Source organism: Hibiscus syriacus, unplaced genomic scaffold (genome assembly GCF_006381635.1).
Source record: "Hibiscus syriacus cultivar Baekdansim isolate YM2019G1 unplaced genomic scaffold, ASM638163v2 tig00110388_pilon, whole genome shotgun sequence".
Classification (NCBI taxonomy): Eukaryota; Viridiplantae; Streptophyta; class Magnoliopsida; order Malvales; family Malvaceae; genus Hibiscus; species Hibiscus syriacus.
Window position 1 is genome coordinate 1,580,794 of NW_024062718.1, and position 8,198 is coordinate 1,588,991.

At 32.1% G+C, this 8,198-nt stretch overlaps 1 pseudogene; it reads right to left on the reverse strand.

Annotated features, from left to right (window-relative positions):
- Positions 1–5,177: 5,177 nt before the first annotated feature.
- Positions 5,178–7,988, reverse strand: LOC120122960 (annotated as a pseudogene).
- Positions 7,989–8,198: the final 210 nt, after the last annotated feature.

Genomic DNA, 8,198 nt, shown 5'->3' on the forward strand with positions numbered 1-8,198 from the left:
TACCTCATTCTATTATCATTTATATCTCTTAGTCATTCTTAATTAAACAATACACACACAACAACATATATTATGTCATGCAACAATTATCCACCTACACATATATTTATAATTCACATTCTTATTTCTGTACATCATGTAACACACAAAGCATCCTATAATCCATTAACATGCTTATCAATACTTATATTACTATCACTAATTCCTTTTTATCATATAAGCATATACTGAACATTTCTATACATATCATGGAACACATGTATCATTTCACCACAGAGCACACATAGTATCATATTAATTGATTTATTTATTCTCTTTAAAGACCATGTATTAACCCATGTATACTTTTGATATCTTTTATAAGCCCATGTACATTACTGAGAACTTAAGGTATTCGAGTACATTGAGGTTGTGCACTTATGCTGTCACCACAGCTCGTATAAGTCCCATTGAGTGGCATATGAAATTTGTCCCGAAGGACCTATGTATTTGTCCTGAAGGATTGCGTAGAACCCTCGACTCTTGGCATGCCAACTATACCACTAGCTCTCATATCACATAACATGGGCATTATCATTTATAATAGTTCATATCATTGCTCTTATGATCACATATTTCTTTTCTTCTGTCACATACCACATGTATGTGTAAACATCTATCTCATTTATTCATGTACATATGTCATATCTTGTCCACATATGTTCATATATATATCACATATACTTTGAATCATATTTTTCACATAACTCATATAAATCATTTCCTATAGTTCATATTTTATTATCACATATTACATATCACATAAATCACATAGCAGATACAAGAACATATCGGTTCATATAATCAAGTATACATACATTTCATGTCATTCACATCCTTATAATCAATACTTCATACACTATAACTATTGGAAATAGACTTATCACAAGTCCAATTCCTTATAATCCTATAAACTAAAATGCACTCACCTTAGCCTTGCTTGCTTTGATTTGATTCTAATTCTTCAATTGTTCTGAAACTCGTTTAGGCACAATATCTACATAAGCATAATTTCCGAGACGATTATTAGAAGCCTAAACCTTACAACTTGATGTTAATAACTTAAACGAATTTAACAGACTCATATTCATTTTTTTCCTTTAGGGGGTATCGATACCCTCCCTAAGGTATCGATACCCTTATTACATTCTGAAATTTTCCGTTCAAGAGGGTATTGGTACACATACATAGGGTACCGATACACTCTGCCCAAAACATACTTTTTCATCCGAAAATTCATCATTTTCAGCTTAAATTCTTCATGTTTCATTCCCTTTTTTGTTATTAACATAAGTACATATATTTATGCTAATTTTTACTCATTCAATACATCCTTAACCTCAAAATTCCATCTTTTATATGGAAGTCAAAAATCATACCAAATTTTCAAGATACTCTAAATCCAATTCTATCACTTCATATCTCTTAATTAAGTTGATGACAAGTCAAATTTAGTTTCAAATTCAACTTATCAACTCTTTTCCAGAAATTTACTTAAAACCTAATTCTCTTTAATATTTCATAACTTCTTCATCTTTTGATTTTAAGACAACTTAAGCTTTCCTTAAGTTTAAGTATCACCTAAGGATCGAAACTCATACTTAAAATCAACAAACAATCAAGAAATCAGAAAACTCACCTTTGCTCCCTTGGTTCACTGTGGAGAAGAAGAAAGCAAGAGGAAGAAGATAACTCTCTTCCCCACCCACGTGATTCATTCATATAAAGGGGAAAAATATCTTTCTTGTCAAATGACCTTTTTGCCCTTTAATTCCTTTGATAATTACTAATAACTTTCAGAAAATATTTCTAAATAAATCATTGAATTATTCAACTATTCCACTTTAAATAACCAAATTCTGAAATTTTACAATTTTGTCACTAACCCGATATTGAGGATGTTACAAGAAATTAGGCGTTTAATACCTAAACTGTCAGTTTTTGTCCGTTTTAGTACCTAAACTTTCAATTTTTTCAAAACCAGACATAACATTTAGTTTTTGTTTCGTTTTAGTGCCTCATTGCATTTTCAATGGGTAAATTACATCATTCATCACTCAACTATCTTCTCACTCTTATTTTGGTACTAAAGTTTAAAAAAATTCAATTTAACTACTCGACTTTCAAATTGCTCCTATTTTAATCACTCTAATTTATTTTATTAATAATTTTTATGACATGACATTTATTATTATTATTTATTAATATATAATTAAAAATAAAAAAAATTTGAAAGTTAGAGGGATTAAATTAGGAGTAGTTAGAAAGTTAAGTAATTAAGTTTGAAAAATTAAACTTTAGTGATCAAAATAGGAGTGAGAAGATAGTTGAGTGATGAATTATGCAATTTACTCATAGAAAGATGCCACATGCAAATCACCCGTTAAGATTTTAACGGTAAGATGCTAAAATGAAACAAAAACTAAACGTTAGGTATGTTTTTGATAAAATTAAAAGTTTAGATACTAAAACAGATCAAAACTAATAATTTAAGTATTAAATGCATAATTTACCCTTAAAATAAATACTCACATTTGACCCGACATATTATTAAATAAAACAGAAGTTTAATTGAAAAACTATATAGATAACGAAGATATTATAATAATTATTTAAGGTTTAATATAAAAATGTCTAAACGTTGTCTTTTTTTAATTAGGTGCCTAAATGTTTCCTATAGTTGTCTAATGTTACCAACATTATCATTTTAAGTGTCTCAGTCTTAACAGACGATATGAAAAGTCGTTATTTCACAAAATTCGCTTTTATAGTTTGTTAAAAAATTTACTTTAAAAAATATTAAAATATTATTATTTAAAAATTTCTAATTTCCTTCTAAAATCTTGAAAGCATCCCAAATCTCTAAGGTGTCGTTTGGTTGGCATGAATCCCTTGGAATTAGGGGGAATTGAAATCCAATTCCACTACTTTCTTATGTTTGGTTCAAGTTTTCCAAGGGAATTGGAATCCCTCATGGCTTCAATTTTCCATCAAATGAGGGAAAGTGAATTCTATCCAAGAATGGATGAATTCAATTCCCTTGTTGGAAGGAATTGAAATTTGACCATACTACCCTCATCAATCTTTTGGTAACTTATTCATATATTGAATAAAAATATTTTTTATTATTTTGGGTTGGGTCGGTTTTTTAAGTGTGATATTCGGGTCGGGTCGAGTTCGGGTTTAGGGTGAAAAATACCCGACTCGAAAATATATATAATTTTACCTTATATATTTAGGAATAATTACAATAATACCCCTCTATATATAATTTTTTTCAATTAAGTCACTGTTTTTATTGAATAAAAATATTTTTTTATTATTTCGGGTCGGTCGAGTCGGATTTCTAATTCATATATTCGGGTCGGGTCAGGTTAAACTTTATTTTTGGTCGGGTTGGTTTTTTTAAATGTGATATTCGGGTCGGGGTCGGGTTTTGGGTGAAAAATACCTGCCCGACCCAAAATATATATAATTTTACCTTATATATTTAGGAATAATTACAATAATACCCCTATATATATATTTTTCCAATTAAGTCACTGTTTTATTGAATAAAAATAATTTTTTATTATTTCGGGCCGGGTTTCTAATTCATATATTCGGGTCAGGTCGGGTGAAACTTTATTTTGGTCGGGTCGGGTCTCGGATGGAGGTTCCCTTGTTCTCGGGTCGGGTCTGGTGGACCAAAAACCTGACCCAACCCGACCCATGACCATCCCTAAGTGGGATGATTTTAACTTATGATGTTTATTAGCATGATTTTTATAATTTATTGAAATGAATAATCAATCAATAAAATTAAAATTTAATTTTTTTTAAATTTTTTATAATATATTACTACATGCAATTTATAAAACAAACTAAAATTAAGCAAAAAAAAATAAGAAGGGCAATCCTGTCATTTTACATTATTGAAATCAAATTCATCTAACATGTCTGCGAACCAAACAGAATATGAAATTGGATTCCAATTTAATTTCCTGCCAACTAAACAGAATATGAAATTGAATTTCAATTCCTGACAGATTCCAATTCCTTCACAGATTCCAATTCCCTCATAAACATTCTAACGAACCAAACACCACAAATGAATGTATAGGCAAGTGGCCACTGTTTCCATCCAAATGTTTGTTGGCAGTCAAGGATTATTGATTTTGGGATTTTAGTTGGATTTAAGAATTTAGGAATTTGAGATGATAATAAAAGTTATGATCCACCAATAGGTGGATTACTATGGATGGGCAACTGAAAATGGCCGACAGAAGTAAAGAGGATTAAAATTAGAAATTTTAATATTTTGAAGTTTTTCAGTTTCATTTTGAAATTTTAAAATAAATTAAAAATTTTAAATAATAATAATTTTAAGTTTTTTTTAAAAAATAAAATTTTCAAAAAGAAAAAAGCACATGTATTAATAGATTTTTTAATATTCGTGTACTAAACACTTAAAATGATAATGTCGAAAACATTTGACAAAATTTTTTTAAATAACTAAATGACAAGAGAAGTATATTTTTGATTTTTTTTTATATTAAGTTCATTCTTAAATATAAAAAAGTCAAATATACTATTATTTCTTGGTCAAATCGACTTTCCTTCCTCCTAAATTCAAATTTGATTCGACCAGACTTTATCCTTAAAGAAACCTACCCAAACTCGATTTTTATTTTTAAAAAAATACTAAATTTATAAAGTTGAATCAAGTCAAAACCGTTGGGCTTGAATCAAACGACCTGGCCATCTCTAGTCGGGTAACTCAAGCTTTACATATCCAACAAAATCCAAAGGTTATTGTCCTGCTACTGCACCTGCTATTAACCAAAATTTTTCGACCACCCAAAATTCTAAAATTCACATGGCATACTACAATAACGTTATAACAATCTTTTACATCTTTTGTTCTTTTTGCACTAAAGATCGGCTAACATCAGTTTGTTTTCTTGTCAACTTCACTGGCAATGGCAGCCGTCTGATCATTATCGTCCTCACCACCAAAACCAAATTCATTTACGCGTTTCTTATCCACAGGATATATCCACCTCTGGTATAGGTAGATTAAAAATAAAAATTCAGAACACAATCAGACTCATAATTATATGCAAAGGAAAACAACACGTTTACAAGTTCCTGCTTACCATCACGGAAGACTGAGCCGATGGAGTGTTGGCATTTTTATGACAAATGCAAAGAGATCGTCGATAATGGTGTTGAGGAACTTGTAGGTCATTTGCCTCCAGGGTAAATGAGCCACAGACTTGAGCTTATAGTTTATGAAAAGTTGAGGGCACATCATGATAAAACCTGCCAAGAGCACAGGGGAGCAACATCAGACTTTCACCGTGTTAATAAGTTGTAGTTGAAGGTCAACGGTAGCATCGAAGAAAGAAACATGAAAGGAGATATGGCTTACCAAACATGTATACACAGCTTGTGAGAGAGGAGAGAATCCAAGAATACCAGCTCTTATGACGCTCATACATGAGGGAGTAGATAGAAAAGCATATAACAAGGAAGAAGAGCACATAGGATAGATATTTCATTGCAATATCATCATATTCCTTAGTTTTATTGCTTGCATACGAATCACGATCTCGGAACCTCAACATGGGTATCCTTCCACTTCTATCAATCTGAAGATGAAAAGAAATTTTACAGATTTTCATACTCTTGCAATAAGTTAACTAGAAGCTGGCAAATAATATAACCAAATTTGGCCTAGATGACACCATCAAGTACTAAAAATTGAGTCTCAAATAAATGGTATACTCAAATATATTTGCAATCCTCAAAATAATGGTATATTCTCAGTATAAATGCATCTAAAAGCGATTTCCCCCCCCCCTTCTTGGGAGGAAAACAATTGCAGATTTGAGCTCATACCTCTATGTGCATTGCTTTCCCTATTTTCCAAAACTCGATGCAACATCCGATTCCTGAACTTGCCAGTATCATCCATGAGGTCTCATTATCAAGTAGATAAAGGAAAACAATGAGCTGACACAGAAAGCTCACAACAACAGACTTTGCAGACAGTCCTTCCATAGACTTATTTTTGTTCCAAAATTGGATATCTGCAGAGAAGAAAACAAACATCCTAAACCTATGTTTCTAGAGTATAAAAAAATTATCAAAAACCATCCATGTATGGATAATTTCCCCCCCAAAAATACAGAATTATTTTTACCATTCTTGAAAGCCAAGAAGTCAAACACAGAGTGAAGCAACGAAACAACCATTGTGATTGCTAGCAAGTAAGGATTTCCTTCCAAGAAGACCCTCTACAGAAATTCACAAGCAAATAGTTATTATTCAAGAAATCAAAAGGGGATAAAACGAATCACAACTTGAAGGTAGTGTTTAAGGTTTAGGGTTATTTGCTTTCGTATGAAAAATGAGATTACCTTTTAGTTTCTAAATCCTTAAAATGCCACTTCGAAATCAAAAGTCATTATATGAACTTATTTTTAATTTTTGTAGATCGTAATCATTTCTGATATATCTCAATCTTTCACAACAATAACAGATAAGAATTACCTTCAATTCATCAGCCTCACCTTCAAGCATGCTTCCATAACTACGATGAATTTGGAATGATTGGTCAATTTGCAGGAAAAGTTGCCACTTCATCATGCTTATGGGGCCGACCTCCAAATTAAGTGGTAATTCTGAGACTGACTCGTTAATTGCAATCAACTTATCTCTAAGTAACCAAAATTCATTGAAGAAGATGGTTGGGTTGTAGTTTCCTGTACTAGGGTCAATATTTAACTCTGCAAATCTGAAGTCAAGAAACTCAAAGTTGTCCATATGTAGCTCTAACAAACATACTGCAGCTCTAACACAAACTAAAAAGCACAGAATTTCTTAAAAGATCAGGACATGGAAAAGAAATGACAAAATCGTAAGGGAAGTGAGGATACAAGGAGCAATATTTGGTGGTACAGCATTGTGCCCGTATCTGGAAAAGAAATACGGCAATAAGTTTATTTATTTTCCAAAAAACACTGGCATAAAATCCTGCCAAACAATCAAAATAAACATCATCAAACTGCGTTTTTACAAAACATTATAGAAACATACCGCGTAAAATCTTCAACCAAGTTAATGGTGATATTTGGTTTCCAGTAAGCCGTCCACTCTTCAGGGCCATCATCTTTAGATTCAGTTTCAGCATCATCAGCCACCTGAATCAACATACTTCAACACAAAGATCATTATATTGCTGCAAAATTTAAGGGAATTCAAAGCACATATGAGAATACAAAAGCGTTAGAAGCTATTGTGAGGAATATCAAACAAAATAGAAGTTCACACTTTTAAAAAGATTAGGTGTCTGCTACAATAGCCCAAACTTCTTAAAAGTTAGAACATCTTTCAATGAAATGAGTTTTACTAGTAAAGAACAAACCATAGCCACGGATTCAACTCCTTCACCATCTTTGGTGTTCCCAAGAAGACTTTTCTTTTTATCTGCTCTTGACTTGCGTAAATACGCCACAACAGCTGAAATGAATTAAAACGAGGTTACTTGATCACCATTAATCTCCGCAATTGGGAAAAAAATCTTTTGAAAGACAGAGAAACTCACAGTGAGTCCTTCCAAAGGCAGCTTGAGGCTGGTATTCAGGGTCATTTGGATCCGGAGGGTAACCCGAGCGTGCAAAGAAAACGTGAGCATAGAGACTGCCATTGTTTTTCAAGACCTGCAAGATTAAAACATCAACTACTTATTATCCAATTCTAAGAGAGCAACGACTAAATTGCAAGCAAGCGAGCAAAAGGATGCATTTTCAAACACCTTACCTGAGAAGGATAGTACTTCATAGAAAGAGAACGGGTGCTTTCAGGGCCCCAAGTGGCATAAGGAATATTAGTTTCATGCCACACAGAGAAGCTTCGTTTCCAAAGTCATTGAACTTTTCGTGCTCAGAAAGATAAAACCACATCCTAAAAATAGACCAACGATATCATTAGAAGAAACAGTAAACTATCAGTTCGGGTTAGTTAATTTAGTGAATTTTGATGAAACCGACATACCAGGGGTTCACCTTTCTGAAATAGATTGTTGATGAGGGCAGAGGGTTCGGCAGACTTTTTTGGTGAAAAGAATTTGGATGCAAAGTACCAAAATACGGCAATCCTAATGATTCCAGTTA